The sequence below is a fragment of the Apus apus genome, chromosome 4, assembly GCF_020740795.1.
Source record: "Apus apus isolate bApuApu2 chromosome 4, bApuApu2.pri.cur, whole genome shotgun sequence".
NCBI lineage: Eukaryota > Metazoa > Chordata > Aves > Apodiformes > Apodidae > Apus > Apus apus.
In genome coordinates, this window is record NC_067285.1 from 100,269,682 (window position 1) to 100,289,767 (window position 20,086).

A 20,086-nucleotide genomic window follows, 5' to 3' on the forward strand; every position below is an offset into this window, starting at 1 on the left:
CTAGCAAGGAGTTTCTCAGCATTTGTGTTTTAGGCTTTATGAAGATGTATCTCCTTCCACCTTTGTTTTGGAGTTCTTTCCACTTTCTTTTACGTCAAAGAGCTGACCAGGTATCTTCCAACTAATCACGGTATCCAGTCAAGGACAATAAGCTATTCCAACATGCCAAAGCATCCAAGACACTTTTCACAATGCACCCACAGCATGTTGGCTCTTTAGTGCTCACCGGCTTCCATTGTAACCTGCAGTTGTTCTTACATAGACTGACACCCAGGGCCATCTGTATTTTTCGTGCCTGTTAAATATCTTTGTTCATCAATGACCCTGAATGGAATTGTCTCCCCTAACTTCAGAGGTCTGAAATTAAGCCTTTGTCTACACTTCTTGTCTGTGCTCTGTCTTTTGTCAGACAGATCCCTCCAGAGGGGTATTCAGATCACTTATCACCTTATTTTAGAATTAGATTAATTGCTGCCCGTGAATGCCTTTCCCTCTCCATTGACGGGGTGACTGGCTTCGACTAGATAGCTAAATGTAGGAGAGATGACTGTCACACATGGTACCTCCTAAAAGTAAAAAAAAAAAAACAACAAAACAAAACCCCCTTCTTTGTATTTGTACATTGTTGTAAGTATTAGAAAATTATTTAAAATATTGATGTGGGCCCATAATCACATATTTTCTTAGCTCCTGATTTTGCAGTGCTAAAATCAATGCAGGCTCCATGCAGAATTTTCTAGAGCAAAAGATGCAATATCTTTATTTATATTTCAGGACTAATAGGAGACAGAGGCCTTAAGTGTCTCAGCAAACCGTCAGGAACTGACTTTCTGCCAGTCCCTTCAGCATCTGAAGATTAGAACCACATTTAGATTTCAAGCCTCCTTGGAGCTGAGAGGACAGGTCACAGACTTAGATGAGACTCATTTCTGTTTCTACCACCATCAGTAAACTAAAGCTGAAAGATGCTGTCTCCCTTTGCCACTCAGAAAGGCCAGGCAGCTTCTCCTGTGCAGCTCTGTAACCCCCAGAGCCCCTGCAATCAGCTTTTCTCAAGGCAGCATCTTATATAGGATATCTGGGTTTCTAGAAATAAAATAAAATAATAAAATAAAATAAAAATAAATAAAATAAAATAAAACACAAACACTTGCCTTGCTGCTGAAGTCACAGAAAATCAAGGAAGACAAAAAATGGCATTTTGCCAGTCTGTCAGTTCTCTTTTCATTCCCAAGCTTTTGCTTTTGGCAAGAACACATCCTTCTGCTGCAGTGATTCCTGCATAAAATTTAAGTAATCATCCTGATAGTATGCTAGACTAAATTTTTCTGGATCTACATACAAGAATGTGAAAAGTTATTTTTGTGCAGTAAATCTTGTCCTATTCTAACTCCACAGAGGATATAGCAAAGGGGCAAAAGTTACTGCGGTGAGAGAGGCAAGGGTTCTTACTATTTCACTTGCACCAATATAATGCAGCTGCTTCCTTTGATAGCTTTAATGCAGCTCCCTCTAATTTACATTAGTGTAAGTGAAATCAAATAAAACCCATCATGTCCCTGAACCCCAGTAGGCGATCAATGTAACACAGACTTTTACAATCCCAATTTCTTTCTGTAATAGCAAAGGAACAATATGGGTTTACAGAAGAGACGGGCTAAAGATAGACCTCCCCTCCCTTTTCTTTCCTAGGCTGCAATCTGAAGAATCTAAATGGCCATTTGAGTGTGAAGACTAAGGTCAAGAAGGACAACAAAAGATCAAATGAGAGCCTGGGATCTGAACCTGGAGATAATCTTGAAACTGAAAAATGGTCAGTGCACAGATCATCATCTACCAATTATATAAAGATCCAGAAAATCAGAACATGAATTAAGATTATTTTATTACTTTGTTAATAATGAAGTTGAATTGAGTTATAATGGGTTAGAATGTGAAGATGATTTCTTTGTATTGTTAAATGTACTTGTTTCAATTTTACTGCTTCAGAATTGCAGTATAAAATGTATTTCAAAAAGAACAAAAGATACATTTTTATTAATTATAGGATAGGGGCACCCTTTAACATAATGTGTTCCCTAGGCTTGTTTCAGGATCTCTTCTCTCTGCCTTTTTTTTCTCTAGTTCTCCTTCCCTAGCACTGTCATCTTCACTGTGAGTCGGCAAAACGCCCACCATTTCTGGTGCCAAAACCTCCTCTGCAGATCTGCAAGTTTAAACAGTCTGTAATTTCCTATTTCAGCACTTTTCTAATCTCCTCAGAAAAAAAATTAGTAAGATAGATTCTTGGCTGGAGAATCTGCTACAGGACTCGGGATACCTCCATGGACTTGAGTGCAGCTGACTGTCAATTTACCCCAGATGAAAATTGCCATTCTCCATTCTCTTTTCCTCCTCCTTCCTACCTTCTTTGGTCATTTTTTATTTTGCTGCTCTATTTAATGCAGGAAGTGTTGTAAGGACACCATTGGTATGAAATACATTATGTGAAACAAATTATATGCTAAACAGTCAAGAGAGAGACAATGCCCTTCCTGCCATACCACACTCCAGAGTCAGTGAAAGGGGCTGTCACACAGAATATTCAGAAGACAGCTCTCTAATGCAGCAGCAGTTCGCTTGTGTTGACAGGGAGACATCCAGCTTTCTGGGGCTGAGATTGACTTGTTTGGCATTATGAATTGAAAAGAGATGAAGGTATCTTAAAAGTAATGAATTTCACATACAGCTTAAAGTGTCCTTTTTGACAGTGCAGCACAGGTGCATCCCAGATGAAGTGCTCTGCCCCAGCACAACAGCCTAGGAGACAAGGGAAGAAGGTACCTTAGATGAGAAAAGTGGTAGCATTGCACATGGTCCCCTCAGTCCGCAATTTCACCTGCGCAAATGGAAAGAGGGAAAAATACAGCTCCCCAGTGATGAGACTCAAGCAGTCTGAGGAAAGAGAACTCCTGATTCACAGTCTTGAATGTCTTTTGAAATGAAATACTGTCTACTCTCACAGTCTCCTGCTTCAACCTTTGCATTTCATTGCAGACACTGAAATCGCCATTCTGTTTTGACACTCAAAGATGATCTAATCAATATCACTGGAAATGTCATTTAACTTTTCACTTGGACGAAAGGTGATGCTGACATTCTACTTTTCCTGAGTTTCCCAGGAGAACATTTAATCTCTCTGACCTTGCAGATATTTAAGGAACCATTCACAAGATAAGATTGCATTGTGACAGCCAGCAGGGACTTTCTCACGGACAGAATATTTGCCTACAGGGACCACAGAAAACATCTGGATTCAGATAGAAAATAACAATAAAAAAGAACACATTATTGTTGTTCATCAGTATCACTCAGTGATATATTATCATTTATGCCCACTGAAAACAATGTTGTTGGGTTTTTTAAAGCAAAATGATTGTGACCTATGAATCTGACAGGGAGAATCTGTGGCAGTAATAGGATATGAATAAGAATTACATATTGCTGAATGTAGACCGGCCCGTGCCAGCCCTACTAGAATCCTCCTCCTGTTCCTCATCCCACTGAAGGGAATATGAGTGTGCCTATCAGATTAAGGGGTAAATAGGGATGGCAGTCACTGGCAGCTATATCTAAAGAGCTCTGGCATAAGTCTCAGAGGAAAGCTGTCTGCTTTGCACAGCCATCAGAAGAGATACAAGGGTTAAATACCACAGATCAGGGGGACCTTAGTGAAGCTGCTTTGGTCAGTCAGGTGTGGGCACAGCAGAAAGCAAAAATAAATTAAACTCCTCCAGCTGGAAAATAAATATGAAACAGCAAGTGAATTTGTGCACTTCATGACTGAGTGAGCAAAGCTTAATTCTCTAATTATTACCTCTATTCTACCCACTGAGATAAAGAGCAAGTTAGGAGAGATAATCAGGTTCTAAAATACTGTGCCTTCTTGAATTCAGCCCAAATGTAAAGTCAGCAGTCATTCCAAAACTGATATAGTCTTTTGAAAGATCTATAATAATATAATATTTGCTATTTTGCAATTTTATGTCAGTAGCAAGTAAAGAAAAGCTTCATTCTTTTTTATTTTTTAACCCATTTTTCTTTGCTAAGTCAAAAAGCTGAATAGCTGAATTGTGGATCTACTGTACAAAACACTGGTCACATATTCTACATCATATTATTCTAAATATTCATATTCTTCTAATTTAATATAAATTCTGCTAATACCACCCAGATGTCATCTTGCATTCACAGTCTTTAGTTATGTCAGTGGCACATCATATTAGGATTGATCATAAAATTCCCCTTTTCACAAAGGCACTTCTGTGCATGTAGCTCCTCTACAACAAAAAAGAAGGGGTGGAGGTATTTTTTAGTTTTTGCAATATGAAGAGAATAAAAGATATCAGTAGAATAATTCAAAATGCTACTTGCAGTCAGATTACATGTTAATTATCCTATGACCCTTAAAAGTGCCTGATAGCTAAATAGCACTCTAATCATTTGTTTCAGCACTTTGAGATTAAATTTTATTAATTCAATACCTGCACTAGATAAAAGAAATTAAAAAAAAAGAAAAAGAAAAAAAGAAAGAAGAAATTGAAGATATTGTATTTGGGTCCATACAATTAAGAAGGGTATCAAAGAAACTGATCAGTTCCTCCTTCTTATCTTGTCCCTCTCTTCATGAAAAAGAAAAGAATAGTTAAGAAATAAAGGTCTGACTGAACAGCATATAGACTTAACACAAAGAGGAAGACAGGCAGGTTCATGCAGGGAGCAGTCAGGCAGCAGCTACTGCAGGCAGCCAGAGAGCAAGGAGCAAGGCAGATGGCAGAGCTCTTCTTTGAAGAGGTGCTATGATTCTGGAAACAAACAAGCTTTCTACCACAGTAAAGCCCTTCCCAAACATGGTTGTTACTGTGTGTTGTGTGTAGGGAAAGGGAGGGAAATGTATAGCCTCAATAGCCATAAAGCTCAGTAGCCTGGAAGAATGATTGTCGCTCTTCCAGGCAATGGCCATAGCAAGAGGACAATGTCCCCACCTTCCTCAGCAAAGCCACAACAATTAAGGAGCTTCTGGGTGAGCTGGCTGTAGGTAGAATGAAGTCTGAAATGGCTTTATGAGCACAACACAAGTGGATCAGCAGAGCAAATTGCTCAATGCTGAGCAATGGACATCTTGGTGTTTGACTTCAACAAGCTCTAGGCTGACTCTCTAGATTCAGCTCTAGCACAAGAATGGGCCAGGTGTGCTTCTGGAGAGCACCTTCCAGTTTAGTTTCATTTCAAAGGAAACCATTTTTATGCCTTACTGCTGCTCTGTGATACTAATAAAAGTGTAAGAAGTAGGAAGAACTGGGAAATGCAATGTGAAAGGACGCGTAAGTCGAGGATAGGCGTCTTTTAAATTATTTTAAATATTATTTAATCCAAATAGCCAAATAAATGGTCATGAGTTACTTAGTGCAATGTTCAGTAGGAGGTATCTCACATATGCTCCCCTCAGCACAATAAGGAAGCATTTTTTAATTTAATCTTGTTTATTTATATTTTTTCAGACTCTTGAGAGTGGGCCAGATCCTGAAGTCTTAATTTGTTCTTTGCTCAGCACTTACTTTGGCAAATTTCTCTGGATTTTCCTGAACAAAGATGGAATCAGGGTTCCCCCCACTTTCTCCACTTACTACGTAGTATGTTGTCAAGGTGCCTCCAGCTCTGAGCTATGGGCACTGCTGTGTGGAGATGCAGGTATTTTCAGTGCAACCTACCAAACATAAGAGATTAGACTGGACATTAGGAAGCATTTCTTTACTGAGAGGGTGGTCAGACCCTGCAACAGGTTTCCTAGAGAGGTGGTCAGTGCCCCAAGCCTGTCCATGTTTAAGAGGCATTTGGACAATGTCCTTGATACCATGCTTTCAACTTTTGTTCAGCCCTGAAATGATCAGGAAATTGGACTAGATGATCATTGCAGGTCCCTTTCAACTTAAAATATTCATTCTATTCTATTCTATTCTATTCTATTCTATTCTATTCTATTCTATTCTATTCTATTCTATTCTATTCTGTTCTACTCTACTCTACTCTACTCTACTCTACTCTACTCTACTCTACTCTGTGTAAAATACAGAGGCAAACAACACAATGCTGACCATCAGCTCACCCATTTAGTGAGAGATGTAGAGGGTTCTTCTATTGCCTGGGGTTACAATCCATAAGCCTGGAGACAAATGTTTCTACTACATTTGCAGAAAGAAACGCAAGGGAGGTTCCACCCCACAGGAACTGATAATCCAATTAGAGCATCCCTGCAATGTCAAAGAGCTAGGTTCAAACCATTCTTCTGGATGATTTGATTTTTTTCTCTTCTGTGCCTGGAATCCCTCCTGTGGGAGCTATTCATTGTGCACATGGCATTAAACATTTAGCAGGGACTGAGACCTCATCTTCCTAGATCTCAGCTGAATACACTTATCAGAGGACTATAGACTCAGACCAACTAGTATTTAACTTAGACCTGACCTGAACCAAAGCCAGCCGAACAGTTCCAACAGGGGGAATGCTCATGGAGACTGGCTGACAGTGATTTTGCTGGTGCTTGGAACACTAAAGCCTGCTTCAAAATTAGAAACTTTAGCCAGGACTTCCCCTTTTCCTGGAAGCAGTAGGTCATTTTGAGAGCCAAGAACCATAGCATGTAGGTTTACAGGTGATCTTTGCATCTCTAACTCCCCAAGTCACATTGCTAAAAGATATGTGGGCATGGCTTTTCTGAGAATATCACTCTGGTCCTCCAAAGGCAGGGGATGGTCTCCAGGAGAGGTGATGGACTATCTGAGCCCACGTGCACTCTCCCCTCCAACTTGTGGGTGAATCTAGCCCTGCTGTGCAGTCCAGACCAGCTCACTGTTCAACAAATGGTGCAAAAAAAATTGGAAAAAAATGGAACTCTGGCCTCAGTAATGATACAATGCCCCAAGGTTTCTGATGTTGCCAGTCATTTCAAGATGAGAGCTTTCCAGGACAAAGCAGGTGGATGGATATGACAACAATGTAAAACCATTGGTATCTGCTGCCTGCTGTGTTGTTGCAGTGACAGAGACACATTTCTGCCAGAAGAAGAGTTACAGGAAGAGACAGGTCGTGCTGACAGGACAATACATATGTTCTCTGGGAGAAGATAAAAGTGCTGAAAAAAATGGTCCTGCTATTTCTTTAAATTTGAGTGATTACACAAATAATCTAGTGTCTCTTTGAGTCACAGTTTACAGGTCCTCACTGAATCACTTAATCTCAGCAGGCAGTGTGTTGTTCTAGCATCCTGATGAGCACTTTCTCCCTGGCATATGTTGGAATTCAAATTCAGTCACTGCCCTGTGCCAAAAAAAAATTATCTATATTATGAACTGGAGCTGTTTATTTGTCATTATTGGCTGACATTTCATGCATGTCAAGAATTTTCATTGTACAGGGTATAACCAATGCACTCATGTGTCAGTTCTGCAGCAGAGACAAAATCATTTGGGAAAAAAAATAAACATTCTCCAAAGATTTGCCCTACAAAAATAAACTTTCTGTTACATTTTGTTGTTTTAACATCTTTATGCTTTTCCATTTCTCTTCTAACTTTGGAGGAAAAAATTAAATCACAAAAGGCTGCTGCTTCAAAAATCAGGAAATCTCAGCAGCTTAAAGGAAGAGCTTTGTTGGGCCACATATTCAGCTTCACTTTCAAAAAGAGAAGTCTGAAACAGCAGGGGACTTCTCTGGACTTCTGAGTGCTTCTCCTTTAAACTTGGTATAAACTTTGTCCCACTTTGAGATTCTTTTGTATTAGTGCTGACTGAGGTATTAAGCAGCTGTAAAATCTGCCATATAAATTTTTGGCTAATGTAAGCTGCCAACATATAAAAACTTGCACTAATGTAGCATTCAGGTTACAAACAATAATGCTTTAAAATCAGGAAATAACAAATTTATGGCAAAGTCAGCCATTAAGTATCTTGCATTTGCTCTATTATATGGATTATAACAAATGATTTTTCTGCCTGTTATTTTATTCTGTCTTTATTCTCTTTGATTGCTATAAAATAAGAGCATTACAGCAAATTATCTGTAATCATAAGACTACTTATTTTTCCCTCAAGTAAACTAGTATAATCCCATAAATACACCTGGGCATACACTCCATTTCTCTTGTACAGAAAACTAATTTAAAAAATCCTAATCCAAGACAGAAAGAAAACCAAAACGATAAGAGAAATTAAATTCTGAAAGAAAATCATATGGCATGGTTTTTTTAGCATTAAAATGAAACCATTTTATCTGGAGTTTGACTTGATGCAGAATGTTGCAGTTGCTAGAAGTTCTTATGAGAGCAAAATGCATTTCAACACATTCATAGAAGAATACATTGAAGTCAGCTCAACACAGAATCCCTTATTCTGTCTAAGAAAGCCTCTGAGCAGAAAAATGTTAGAAGCTGCTAAAATGTTCTGTGAAAGTACCAAAGTATTTCCTGGAAGTGGACTAGTTACATTTTTCCTAGATATCTGATACCTCTACTATCAGAGACAAGACACAAAGCTCTAGCATTCCAGGGCGAGATGAGTGTGCTGGTTCCTTGGAACACATAATGCTGGTCTGCCTTAATTTTCTGCTAATTGGCATTTCATTAGATTAAAACAATTAGGGGGAAAAAGCAATCAAAACAAAACAAGTGAGTTCTTCTGCATGAAAATGACCAGAACACTCCCTTTCAATTAACTTTCCAGAGCAGGATGACCAAGCATTTTCCAAAGTAACAGGGTTACACCAGGAAACCTTTTATGCTCAGTATTGTCTATCAATCAGCTTTGATTCATAAGCCTAGCAACTAGCACTACAGAAACTCCTGGGGTGACACAAAAATTAGCAACATTTTTGTTTGTATGGGACTGGATTTCCTTTCATCAATGTTTGTAAATGCCTGGAAATGACACAGAAAGGAGAGCAAACTGTAAAACTTTGCAAATAAATGTTAAGTGCTAGGGCCAAACTTAAAATAAAGGTCTTTCAAGATGAAAATGCCCAAATTTGAGACTCTGCTTTCATAATCAGTATCGCAAAGACATGGACTAATTTTGTTAAGGTGCTGTAGTTTCTGTTCATCTGCACATCCATTCCAAAAGATGAAACTTGAGGCATGGATAGAATTACATGCAGAGAAAGAGGTGCTGATTTTGCAGTAGTTGTTGCAATTACAGTTACTGTCTATTACGAAAAAGATATGTGCTTGATACATTAAAAAAAAAAAAAGGAAACAACACTTCTCCAAAAGGTCCTGGAGTATCAAAACTAGGATGCAATAAGCATCCTAAGTGGAGAAAAAATTTGGAGAGTTTTCATTACATTCTTATTACTTTTAGTCATGTGGGCTCTGTGGAAGATGTCAGTGTTTAGGGGTCTCTAACATTATGCTTTATTCATTACCGAGGAGTTTTTACTGTTCTCCAGGTGGAAATAAAATGTTAGACAATACACAGCACCATTGTCACATCCCTGGATATTTTCCATCTCCAGAATTCAAAAGCACTACAAAGGGATAACAGCCCAAGTTTCCACAAGCAGGAATTTAAGAACTTGCAAAATATGCAGGGTTTTCTCATTGAAGAATAATACCATTACAGCTAATGGAGAAGCAGAATGATTTGTTAGAGCTATTGGGAAAATGATTTCAGTTATAAAGATTGAAGGAAAAGAACAGGAACTAATGAATTCAAAACTGTCTATGCAACTATCAAGTCATGCCTCATAGAGATATTGGCTTGGCCCCAGCAAATGACATCTTCAAGAGAGAAATTTACACTCAGTTGCCCAACTATTTTCCTCCAGCAGATTATGATGAAAGAATAAAAATGAAGCTGCAATCAAAACATTGCTCATATGCACACCTTAAAGAGTTCCCATTAGAAAATGAGGAACAAAGCAAAATAAAGTGGTTTTCCACTTCAACCCTAGCTGCCAGACCGCTTGTTCTACTGGCTGTTTCAGATGAAATGTATTTTTTAAAGCCTTTGGAAGAGGAACAAGTATACATATATTTCCCTTATGTGAGTACCTCTAACCATGCTGGTGCAGCTCTTCTATTTCTGACCTCATTAATGTTTACTTCATGTATCTTCAAAGATGAGTGTGGAGAAAGGTTTCTTCATCTCCAAAACTGAGATGGAGAACTAACTCTCTCCACTCCCCTAGAAATTCAAAAGGGCATCATGGGTTTTGTGTCTCTGCCATGGTACAGGAGATGGGCACTGGGTCTCCTTATGCACAGCCTCCTGGGCACTGGATGAATGCTGAGCACTAGCTTGGAGTGTATGCAGAAACTGCTGATGAAATCATAGAATCATAGAATGGTTTGGTTGAAAGGCACCTTAAAGATCATCTAGTTCTAACCCTGGGACACCCTCCACTAGAAAAGGTTGCTTGAAGTCCCATCCAACCTGGCCTTGAGTACTTCCAGGGATGGGGCATCCACAGCTTCCCTGGGCAACCTGTGCCAGTGTCTCACCACCCTCATAGTGAAGAATTTCTTCCTAGTGTCTAACCAAAATCTAACCTCTTCCAGTTTAAAGCCATTACCCCATATAATAAATGTGTCTGCTACCAAAAAAAAGCCATGCCATGACCATGAGCAATTGAAGGGGTGGTGGTATGTAAGTTTGAATTCACTGGAGAGAGATAAGTTAGAAAGAAAATTCAGAAACCAGTATATCTCAAGTTTTTGGGTTCTGAAGGCAACTACAAGTCTGGTTCTGAAGAATGTGGTATATAACACCTCATAGTTGAGAAGGAAACACTTTTTCAGACCTTTTCTTTTTAAAAAAAAAAACAAAAAACAATACTCTAAAGAGGGAGAAAAATTGGTTCATTTATGCAGCCAAGTCTTACACAACAAGAAGAAAACAGATTAGCAGTTGACATTTTACACTTTTGTGGGTGAATCCCCATGTATGAAGCATCCATAAGTAAAATCTTTACATCCATTTTTTAAATCACTTTTTTAGGTGCTGAAACTTACTGAAGCAAACAAGAAGCAATGAACTAAAGTAGAAGGAAGCAGACTGAAGTTGTTAACAGAGTAACAGTACGACTGTTGCCTAAGGCCAGAAATAGCTGATGGATGATACGACAACAGTCAACAGACAAATCCTCATTACAATTGTAAATTTTGTGTCCCAGACAATTTACTGTCTTCACTATCATCCCTATATTCACTTTTTGCAGCAGCTGCAGTACCACCTTCCAGTGCTGGCATAGCTTGCTTAGTCTGTATCCCTGGCACAGACCATAAGCCCTGAGATTATCACTGTTAAAGTAAAATGATGGTTCTGGAGGAACACCATGGCAGAGGGACCAGAGGTAACGTCCAGGTGTGTACTGGCCAGCCTACAGCATGTTGAACAAGAAAGGCTACCCAGTGAGGGATTTTCTGGGGAGACTAACAGGGGGGAGGGCGCATCACTCATGCACAGGTGCAGCATGCAGTCCCTATCACATGGCAGAGAGAAGATGCTCAGCCACACTGTGTCTGGCTGAACTATACTCTTATATCCTCAGTTTACAGGAATAAATGTCTTCAAAAGAATACAATAGCATTTGAGCCAAAAACCGACAGGAAAATTACGCACTCAAAAAAAGCCACCATTAAGTTTGACCCCAAAAAAACATCCTCTTGCCTGTCAATGCATTTAAATATGGGGTCACATGCTCTTCTCCACCCAGCACTTTTTTACATATAGTCACATAATTATAGACTATATCATACAGCACACACAAAAGGATGTAAAGATGCCTGGGCAATCTTTGCTCATTCTTCCCTACGCATCTAGTTGTTTTATTTGCAACCTACAAATATTTTTTCTATGTAGGACTGGTGTTCTAACATGACAAATAGGTGAAACAGAATATAACATGCAGAGCTGACTTCCAGCCTGCTGTAAACTCACTGGAGTCACTAGACTAACACAAGTTGCAAACGTGGTCTGCATTTAAACAAAGAATGTTTTTTTCTCAACTCATGTATATTCTGTTTGGGAACCGAGACAGACCAGCTGTACAGAAGAAACTTAACTCACCTTCCTTTAAAAGTAAAATGGTGAGGCTAACTATCTAGCTGTTTGATTAATGAAAATATTCTTCAGTGTGAAGTCTATGACTAACATGTTCAATAGGTCTCTCTTTATTGATAAATTACCATATATCTTCAAACATGCTATAATTAGGTAATAGGGCAGAGCTGTAAATCTAATTCAATTTTTATTGATGTATCTCAGATCTGTATCACATCCTGTGGGACCACTAGAAAACCAGGGCTGTTATTATATCTTTCTAGTTTCAGAGAAAGACATACACTGGCACTCCTAGAAATCTTCTGGCTACAAGCTATTGCTGAGTGCATTGAACAGGAAACTCATTATTCTTGTGCCATTTTTTGTTAATTCTTCACCTCGTTCTGTTTGTTCCTGCCTTCTAAACTCACATGAAACAAAGACAAAATGGGAAGGTATTTTCTCACTTCCCAGATGTTGCTGCTTGAGCTTCTGTTTCCCATTTTATTTTAGCTTAGATTCAGCTCACACAAAGAAGTGTCTGTGAAAGAATGGGCCATCTCAACTTACTAAAGTCCTAAACAAAAACATATCAACCTCCCTCTTCCAGCTGGAAGGACTGAGTCTCCTTTTTTGTTTTAGCCATCTGTTATAAGAAGTTTGAAGTTTGCAGTTTGCTCATGTGCTCAGCAAGGTAATCTTAAAAGAATTAAAATTCACCACTGGGATCTAATTATCTCATCCTGCATGTTATTTTGCTCAGTTCAGGTAGAGAAAATAAATAAACAAACAAATATTGTCAAAATTTGCACATTGGAATAGAAAAGTTACTGATCCAAATAGCCCTCAATTTATTTCACATGGAAGAAGTAATCACCTGAATCATTTTAAAGGTGAAACTGAAAGATGAAGCAAAGTTTTGACTAATCCTAGCTTTACATATTGCCCCAACCCATGAACCAAAGTACATTTTCCATTCAGATTCCCCCTCCCTATGGCAGAGTTTCAACTAACAGATGTTTTCCTTGTTACCCTTCACAGTTCTTTTGCCTCTTTCTGTTCTTGCCTCTGCCTACATCCCAATAATCTCACCAGGTTGCTCTGTGACTAATTAGGGTCAGACGCATAGGTAATGTGATTTTACATTACCAGTGTAAACAGAGCCAAGTCAATGCCACATACCGACCAGCCGAGAACCTGGACACTCTGTACATCTCTTTTTGTCAAGCACTGGGGTCCCATAACACAACAAGATTCTTTGGTAATAAGTTCCAAGATAAAAGGTAGTTTGACTGAATTAGTTTTTCAAATGTTACAATGAATTCATACTTCCTTACAAAGGCAGATTCTAAAATTCAACTTCTGAATGTCTAAGTTCCTTCTGAGAATCGGATGGAAATAATTTTCATCCCATGTATGAGTGCAGAGAGGTGATTTTAGCAAACTTTGTAACACCAAATATTTAACTATTCATTCATATGACAGTAGCAAACTAAAGATTCCTCAATAAAACTGAATTTCTTTAAAAATATGTAGTGAGATTGTTACTATTTCACTTCAAATAATGATTTATGTATTTTTCTGAGTTGTTTATTGCCTTTCCATTATTCCTTGCCTATTATTCTTTGGGAGCTGCCTATTTTTTCCACCAGTTGGTTAAGTTTAAGGACTGATCTACAGGTAAGTCAGACTCTTCAAAGCTGTGACTGTTGGCTATCAAACTGTCTTCCTCACAGCCACTAAAACTGTGTTCTTTTCTATTGATATGTCTAAATGCTTGTGCACAGAAATACACGTTCCTTAAGTTATGAGATGTTGGAAGGCATCAAAGAAGAAGATTATAGGTATTAATAAGAAGCTTCTGACCAGATGGCCATTGGCAGAAAAAAATCACCCTTTCAGATAAGTCACAGGAAGCTGGGATTTTGCTTGCTGGATAGAAAGTTATATTACAGATAGGAAGTAATTTTTATTTGCCATTTTATTATCTGGATTCTATTATTTCAAGACCTGTAAACTGATAAACAAAAGCAATAGGAGAGGACTGGGCATTTTGATTATTACTGCTGGGCTTATGTTATGGCTTTCTTAGTTTGTAAGAATGTATATTATACTTTTATCACAAGATAAATCTCAGCCTTTGCCTAATTTATGGAAAGATAAAAACATCACTGGTTAGAACCAGCAAATTTTTTCAGAGGAGAGTACAATAAACACACAAAACGCCATACTTTTCTATTGAAAATACTAGATCATTTGAAAAAAAATGGCTTTTTCCATCTGGTCAGCATCTGTTAAGCTCCATGTCACCACAGAACATGGTGATTTTTTTCCTCTACTGTCTGCTAAATTTGACCCAATTAAATTTAAAAAATCAAGCAGATCCACATCTTAGAGAAATGAGAAACAATCTTCTTTATACCTGCCCTCGGTGATACCTGTCCTGATCATCTTTTGTATGAAATACAGCTGAATTACTTGGCCCCTTCTATGTTCTGATCCCAGCTCTCTTGATTTCTTTTCACAGGGACAATCTTCTTTTATGGAATAGAAGAGATATTATATTGTTTACTTATTATTAGCTAATTTAATTGGCCAGTCACTGTGCAAAATACAGAAAGATTTCTTTGGTCAAGGACAGCTTCCTAAACTTTTGAGACAAACAAGAGATGACATGGGAAAACTGGCATGCCCATAATCCCATGCCAGGTCCAGAGCAGCATTAACTCAGTCTGTCCCCATGTCCCAGATCAGTCCTCTGTCCCCTCACCCAGAGTCTCTGCTCACAGTGAGGTACAGGTAAGTGGCAAACCTGCAAGCCATGGTTACTGTTCTTATATCTCTCACAACAACCACAAGGCCTTTTTATAGTTTATTTTATTCTCTTCACATGAAAACTATTCACAGTAGTGAACAATGCCAGTTTTACCCACTAGCATCATCTGACTTTTTTATTTGTTAAACATCCAGCTTAATGTTTTGTCACTTCAAGTATTGCAAAATTTCCCCTTTGATGACATATATGTGAAATGTATGTCTGCTGTATTAACAGACACAGCGTATTTTTGGCATCAGTGGGTTGTCAGAATGGCAAAGCAGTAAAGCCTTTGTTTATATGAAATGTATTTTCATCCAAAATGCCTTCTTATCCTGACTATTGGGTCACTTTTTCCTTTTTTCTTACCGTTGTTATTCCACTTTCCCTGGGGAATCGCTGCTGATTCGAAGCAGTATTAGATAAAGGTGAGGCCATACCATACCTCAGAATGTCTTCAAGTTTCCTTTATTTTGTGAAAGGTTGATTTAACATTAGATCAAGCATCTCTTGAGGTCTTCACAAAATTCACGTTCTACTGAAATATCATGTTTTGAGATAATCACATGCCTTAGAAGTCATGGATTACGTGTATCATGAAAGATATTAAACCTGTCAAGATATTGTTTTTAATACGTCTTTTAGTTAAGTCCATATCTTGACATGAATTATTCCTAGCATAGTTTCTCACACACTGGTTCAGCAAGCAATCATCCACTACATCCATCATATTTCTGTTGCTGTCTCACTGTATGTCTCAGAGGGGGTGGAGGGGAAGTTTCCAGTTAATAACTTTTCTGCATTTGGTATGCAAATCACTTAAAATTGAATGATGTGGCAATTTCAAAGAGTATTGTCCTAAGACTGAAGTCTTAGTACTGAGTTAAGTCTGATAGGTTTATTGGGTTAGGTGGGGGTTTTTTTTGCTTGCATCTTAACAAAATTTTACAGCTAGAAAAAATTCTCATTATAATGTCTAGCCTATTTCCTCCTCAGAGATATGTTTGCAAAAATTGGTTTTGTATTATCTTAGCAATGGACTTCTGCTTGTAATATTTCAAACCTTCATCTGTCCTTGGCTGCCATTACATTCATCCATCTGAAAAAATGGGAAAAAACATGCCAGCCTACAAGTGAATGCTCCTTTAAGTAAATTTGTTAGCCAGGCATAAAGGGTACTGTGCTCACTGAGGCTACATTGGCAGCTGCATCCTTGAAGGTCTTGTGACTCCTACAGGCAATGGGTAATACAGGGCTGCAGGACTCGCGATGGGACATTCGAACAATAGAGCTTTTGCTTGTAAGAACAATCTGTTTTCATCAGCCGTGAATTAATTCGCAGAGCAGTGGCACTGCGTAGGTTGCTCTTGGCTCTCTGAAGATGCATATAATGAGATAAACAATGGTTTGTTAAGTTTCAGATTCATTTTCTAACCTTGTAAAAAGCTCTGCATACCGCTTCTCAGTGTTGGGAATTGTCCAGCTGTAAATGTACATCAGTAAACCAAAAAAGGCTCAAATGTAGGAAACGGAGCAGAGCCTGAATAAAATCCTTGCAGAAAACCCGCAAGGCATTGAGACTTGAATTTCTCGGGTGCATAAGCCAGGCTGTATGTGCAGTCAGGCCTCAGCTGGACACAGAACAAGACAGAGATGAGGAGAAAAGGCATTATGAATTTTTATCCTTCCAAGAGTTTTCTGAAAGGTCTGTGCTGCACATAGACTACAAGGTAGTCTCTCAGGGTGCCTGTACTTTCTTTCTCTGTAGATAGTAGCAGGGATCTGTGGAATCTATCACCACCAACTGGTTTTCATTTTGTACCTTCTCAGCAATTAAGACATATTTTATAAGCAGCTCTTTGTTTTGTAGGACAATCAGGTCAGCTTAGAGCTTAGCTCATGAGACAGATACAGCAGCTTACTGAGCATGTTTTCATCTTTCCATTCAGCAAGAAAAGCTTTATACTTCTGATAAGGATTCCTCCTACACAGAACACTCACACACAATCCAATTAAACAAAAAGTGCAAACAAAAGGTATAGGGTCGGATTATTTTACTTTTTTTTTACATTATCCAGTGATTTTTCCATATAAAAGCATGCAGATACATGTAGGAGTAGGGATGGTATGCAGATTTCCTTCTGCCAGCTGACTATACAAACTGATAGATGATACAGTGGCATTCTCTCTTGGTTGCTCTTCAATCTATAGAATTTTGAAGGTTTTTCTGCACAATGGAACAGCTTCAGTCAGAGAGACAACAGATGTTCTCTCACCTTCTCACCCCACTCCAGCTCCTGTACCAGCACTGGGCCTCTCATGTGGGAGGAGACATGAGACATTTTGATTTGACCCATCTCCAGCAGGACAGGAAGCTGAGATGGGGTTTCTAAGACCCTTCACAAGTGATCCAGCTTTCACTGTAAAATAAAAAATAAATATATAATATCAGGCAGCTGTGGAGTTTAGGTTCCTCCATATGTAAGTGAGAGCTCAGGAAATTACTTCAAATTACAGTTTTCCGTATATGCACTTCAGCCTTGCCTGTTTTAGCCACCAACATCATTTTTGCAGGAGATCCTTACACTATGTCCTGGAAAGCAGTCCCACTAGTTCTTGAGCAGAAGAGCTACAAATGTTTCATTCCCTGATATCCACAGAGAAGTGTATGTTTCTCAAGCTGCCTGGGTATTACCAGTGACCAGATTTCTCAGCTGAGGGTATTTCTCTTATTCAGAAACAGGAGGTCTTCTGGTTTAGTGCCTCTGATGACAATCTTGTCCAGCATAAAGTAGTTCTTTGCAGCTAAACTGTATCACATTGCCCAGCAATTATTAAGGTACTTATTGCACACAAATATTTTGAAGCTGGACCTGAGTGCTTCTGAATCACAGTATGGAGCTCCAAACCTCTGAATCTTCATTAAAACATTACCTTCTGTTTTGCACAAAGAATAATTCGCTGTTCAATGGGCAATGGATGCTCTCCACAAATACCTTCCTGGGACTAACCACCCATGGCCACCAAGCTGCTAAGAGTCCCATTAGTGAACCACAGCTCAAAAACTGCCAACCAAAACCTCTGTGAGTTGTGCTGCTATTTGGGTCTCAAAGTATTTGCCTTTCAGGCATAGGGCAGGTAGGTGCAGAGCAGCCTGAGGCAGAGGGGTTTTCTCCTATGGTATCCCTGTGCTGTGTGCAGGAGGATGTTCCATCTTTGTCCTAGATCAGCTGGAAAACTACTATCTTGCTTCCCTAAAAATTATGCTTCTTTTTTATTTTGCTGCTTGAGTAGGGTCTGAGGGTGTGACCCAAAGCTTGATTCATCTCTTGCAAAAGAAACAAAGAGCCAGATGTAGATGGAAAAGGTAGAACAGTCTCTGGCCAGGAACCTCAGCTGAAGAAGGCCTACGGAGGGTTCCAGTTCATACTGCTCCTAAGGGGAAAGGACACTTCTTCTTTAGCTGAAATAATAATGACCACTCTCTGAACACCATATACTTTATTTTCCTTGGGTAACTCACAGATGTTTTACAACAGCAATAAAGTTTTAATTTAAAGCATCAATGATGCAATCTTTCAAGAAGTAATGCTTGGTTTAGTCTCTGGCAGCTCTTTGGTCCAAATCTCTTGGTCTTCACTTTTCATGGGCCATTAATGAAGAGATGAACTGCACAAGAGAAATTTGATCCATTAAATCCATGCCATTAGTTCTTTTGTCCTCTTTATCAATCGTATCCACGTCCAGGTAGTGAGTGGAATTTTCCACAAACTCCTACTGCTTGTTCCATTATTCTTTCTTCTTTGGACAGTTGTTATTTTAGCCCAAGCATAACTTTTACTTACAAGATCTTTTGCATGGAGATGAAACTTGCTATGAATACTGATATTTTATTGACTTGTTTTATTTCTCAAAAAATGCTATGGCTTTGCATAACTCTTGTTCTGGAATGTATTGTTTTGTTGCCTAAAGAAACATTAATCATAAATTCAAGATAGACGGGAACAGAAATAACAAAGATGAAACTGGAACAAGAAATGCATAAAACATTGGAAAGATGTAAATAAATTCACCAAACATGACTGTTAAATGCTACGAATATCAATGATTTTATAGAAATAATTGCTTACATGCTAAGGCAAAATATTTCTGATCATGACTGTTGTATTCTGTTTTGATAGCCCAAGATATTCCAGCATCTGAAGCAGCTGAAGCATTGAAGTAATTTTCTTTTCAAAGTAAAAAGAAATACCAGATACTTAAACAGAACTAACAGTAAAGGGTTCTTTCTACCAAAAAAAAGACCCAAAACCTGTCAGAACAATTTCAATAACTTGTTTTAAAGAAAGATAATTAAAGCAGATTTTCTTCTATTCTGAAAAAAAAATACTGTGAACATTTTTACCATAAATAGTTATTAATTTTAAAATCTCTTTACTTGACATGCTATTTACTTTGAAATTTTCTTAACCGTTTCAGTATCTGAGATCCTAAAAGGCAATAACTTTTGCTTGGTGACAACTTCTCTGTGATAGCCATTTTGCTATGTACAATACTGTGTGAGCTCCTCATACTTTCTTACCACCTTAGAATATGAAAGTTATTTAATAATATTAAGGAAAGACAAAAATTGTCTTCCAAATGCGATAGAGGACACTAAAAGAGACAGATGTGACTAAGCCAAACTTCAAACACATCTACTCTATTTTGGATGCTCAGTTTGAATTCTTCCAAGCTAAGCACAGAAAAGACAGAGGATCTAAAATTAATGGGCATGTGTTAACATGTGTTAATGACTTAAAAGCACACTCTAAGTAGAAAACTGCAGGAACATACACAAATTCACTGAGTGCAGTATTGTTGCCCATCCAACATTGCCTCCCTCTTCCCATCACAGTGTGGTGAGAGGGTCAGTCAAAACAGACACTTGTCCTTCTTCACTGCCCTGACAGAGGGTAATTTACCCATACCAATGGCAGGAAGAACCAACAAGTGTTGTAAGGGACTGGCCAAAATGCCTCCTATCTTGTAAAAACTGACCAGTCAAGGAATCTCTGTTTAACCATGTGGAGGAAGGATTTGTGTTGAAATAGCACTCTGACGTTCTAACCAAGGATATGATCTTTGGGTTATGGTCCCCTTCCTTTCCTTTTGGGGCAGAAGGTTGTGGGTGTAGGGCTGGTGTCTGGCCACCCCGGCA